The sequence below is a fragment of the Mesoplodon bidens genome (genome assembly GCF_964165515.1).
Source record: "Mesoplodon bidens genome assembly, contig: HAP1_SCAFFOLD_746, whole genome shotgun sequence".
Lineage (NCBI taxonomy): Eukaryota > Metazoa > Chordata > Mammalia > Artiodactyla > Ziphiidae > Mesoplodon > Mesoplodon bidens.
The window spans coordinates 97,624-101,650 of NW_027672224.1; positions in this window are offsets into that span (position 1 = coordinate 97,624).

Genomic DNA, 4,027 nt, shown 5'->3' on the forward strand with positions numbered 1-4,027 from the left:
ATTTTACTTTCCATATTATTTAAAGTGTACAATTTAATGTGTTATGCATCTACCACCACAATCAATTTTAGAACTTTCATCCACCCCCCAAAAGAAAAAGAATCTATTATAGGTCACTCACTCCCCCATTTCTCCAAACCCTAGGCAGCCACTAATATACTTTGTCTTTACAGATTTGTCTAGTCTGGACATTGCATACAAATGGAATCATACAATTACTTAGCATGTTTTCAAGGTTCATCCATGTTGTAGCATGCATCAGTACTTGATGTCTTTTTATGGCTGAATAATAGTCCATGGTGTGGATATTACTATGTTTCATTTATCCATTCACAATAAATGGTCATTTGGTTATTTCCACTTTGGGGCTCTTATGAATAATGCTGCTGTGGTTGGATTTACGTGCAAGTTATGTATGCAGGTCTAGATTTGTTTTTTAAATTAACAGACTATTTCGGAGCAGTTTCTGGTTTACAGAAAAATTAAGCAGAAAGGACAGAGTTCTCATAACTCCTTAGCTCTCTACCCAGTTTCCCCTATTATTAACATCTTACATTAGCGTAAGATGTTTGTTATAGTTAATGAACCCATATTGATACATTATTACTAACTAATATCCATGGTTTACATTAGACTTCACTCTTTGTTTTGTACATTATATGATTTTTGACAAATGTGCAATAACCTGTATCCACCATTACAGAACCATACACAGGAAGTCTCTTTGCCTTTAAAATTCCGCACTTCACCCATCCTTTTCTCCCTCCCCGCAACCTCTGGCAACCATTGATCTTTTGACTGTCTCCACACTTTTGCCTTTTCCTAAATTTCATATAGCTGCAATCATATAATATGCATGTAGCCTTTGCAGATTGGCTTTTTTTCACATAGCAATATACATTTAAGCTTCTTCCATGTCTTTTCATGGCTTCATAGCATTTTCTCTTTATTGCTCAATGTTGTTCCTTTGTACCGATATACCATAGTTTGTTTATCCATTCACCTATTGAAAAACATCTTGGTTGATTTCAAGTTTTGGCAATTATGAAAGAAACTGTTATAAACATCCATGTGCAGGTTTTTATGTGGACATAACTTTTCAGTTCCTATGGGTAAATACCAAAGAGCATGATTACTAGATCACTGTATGGTAAAAGTATGTTTAGTTTTGTAAGAAACTGCCAAGTACCCTGCTAGCAGCAAATGAGAATTTCAGTTGTTCTGCATCATCAACAACTTTGGTATTTCATTATTTGGATTTTAGCTATTTGAATAGGTGTGTAGTGGTATCTCGTTATTCTAATTTAAAATTCCCTGATGACATGGAATGTGTAGCATCTTTTCATATGCTTATTTGCCATGTGTCTATTTTCTTTGTTTAATCATAGTTGTTTTGTTTTGTTTTTTAGCCAATGCCTACTAACTCTTGTCCTCCTGTGTCTATTTATATTGTCTTTTTTCTTTCTTTTTTTTTTTTTTTGAGCTTTTGATCATTGAGTCTTTTTCCTGGTATGTCCAATTATTTTTTATATTAAAATTGGGCTTAACTTATTTTAGGAAACTATAAAGATACCTCCATATTCTGGATGTTGTTATCGTTCTCTTGAAAAGATTTCCTTTTGCCCATGGCAGACAGTTACCATAGGGACTGGAAACCTTAGTCCATTCTCAGTTTGAGCTCATTCAAAGCCTTTTTTTCCATCTGTGTGAAGGGTGCTCTATTTCTGTCTTGTCCTTCCTCTACGGGTGTTGCCGTTTGGGATTACCATGTGAACGTTTGGATTCTCCCTATTCCCAACTACCCTTGTATTTGTTAGGCTTTAAATGTAATGGTTCCCCCAGCCCTGTGAGACTAAGGATACGTGTAACTTGTCATTCCATTAGTTGTTGCTTTTAGCCTCAGCTCTTGCCGTTTGGCTTCTGTGGTTACAGTCTTTTGAACTCCTTGGCTTTTCAGCTCCTAGGCTACAACATTTGAATCAGCAAATGCCCCAAGGAGAAAAGCTGCACCAAATGTCAAGCTTGCATCTGTGTTTCCCTTCTCTCCAGAACTTGGCCCACATGTCTTGGTGTCTCTCTAACATTCGGATGCTGGCGAACACATGTTTTCTTACTGTATCCAGGTTTTCTAAAATTTCTTTAGACTTCACCTGATCTTATGTTATTATTGAAGTATCATCTCAATTAGCCCTAGGAAGAAAATTTACAATTTTATGTTTTTTTAAATTTTCTATATTACCTCAGTTTCTGTAGAGACCTTTTACCTGATTGTTCAGTCTAGTTCCTGTGTTACCAGTAAGATGGAGATAGGTGGAGTCTAAGAATATTGGGGGGAAAATCAGTGATGAATGATATGGCTCGTTCTTTTTGTTTTTCCTCTCCTTATTTACTCTGGCAGCCTACATTTGCCCTTCTTGATTTGACCCAGTTGCCCAGATAACCAACCCACTCTGGCAAAGACATGACTTTACTCTCATAAATGTCTGCATGTTAGGATAAGTTAGATGATGAACACCATGCCAAAGTTCTTTCTGTGACCAGTCAGAATGGCCATCATCAAAAAATCTACAAACAATAAATGCTGGAGAGGGTGTGGAGAAAAGGGAACCCTCTTGCACTGTTGGTGGGAATGTACATTGATACAGCCACTATTGAGTACAGTATGGAGGTTCCCTAAAAAACTAAAAATAGAACTACCGTACGACCCAGCAATCCCACTACTGGGCATATACCCTAATAAAACCATAATTCGAAAAGAGACATGTACCACCATGTTCATTGTGGCAGTATTTACAATCGCCAGGACATGGAAACAACCTAAGTGTCCATCGACAGATGAATGATAAAGAAGATGTGGCACATATATACAGTAGAATATTACTCAGCCATAAAAAGAAATGAAATTGAGTTATTTGCAGTGAGGTGGATGGACCTAGAGACTGTCATACAGAATGAAGTAAGTCAGAAAGAGAAAAACAAATACCGTATGCTAACACAGATATATGGAATCTGAAAAAAAATTCTTCTGAAGAACCTAGGGGCAGGACAGGAATAAAGACGCAGACGTAGAGAATGGACTTGAGGACACGGGGAGGGGGAAGGGTAAGGTGGGATGAAGTGACAGAGTGGCTTGGACATATATACACTCCCAAATGTAAAACACACACTAGTGGGAGGCAGCCACATCGCACAGGGAGATCAGCTTGGTGCTTTGTGACCACCTAGAGGGGTGGGGTAGGGAGGGTGGGAGGGAGACACAAGAGGGAGGAGATATGGGGATATATGTACATGTATAGCTGATTCACTTTGTTATAAAGCAGAAACTAACACAGCATTGTAAAGCAATTCTACTCCAATAAAGATGTAAAAAAAACAAAAAGTTAGAGAGTAAAAAAATTCAAAAGAATTGGCCACACTCCTCCAATAGATTCTCTAACATTTAGCAGAACAGAGTTCACACTGAATCTGGTTTATGAGTAAAAGACAAGTCAACTTTAAAGTGGATCAGAGATGACAACATTTCTTTTCCATGTGGCTGCTTTGGAGCCATATTTCTGCTGACCACTCAAAACCTTCCTCTTGAGTATTCTGTGATATATTAGAACCAGGAATAAGGGGTGTTAGTGCTGGTAGGGTCAGACAGTGGTCTGCGATTTAATTCACATATCCTTTCTGCACCAGACTCTTTAAGATCATTGAGTTATCCTAAGAATTTTGAAGCTGTAGAATTCACGACAGTACATTACAATATGCCAATATTACTGTTCTCCTGCTCTGACATTCTCCACTGATGGACAGATGAAGGAGAAGGAAGGGCAGTCAGCAGTAACTGAGAGTAAATGAAACTGGAATATTATAATTCAGTATCATTTGAGTGACTGAATTGGCTGGCCCAGTGTTCTCCAGTTAAGGGTGAGGGAAGATTAATCCTGCACATGACACCACTACTGTATTTATACAAGTCTACTGGGACAGTTGTTTGCCTTGATTTGTTTTCTTCATTCATTTCAGTCAGACAGTTGTGTTG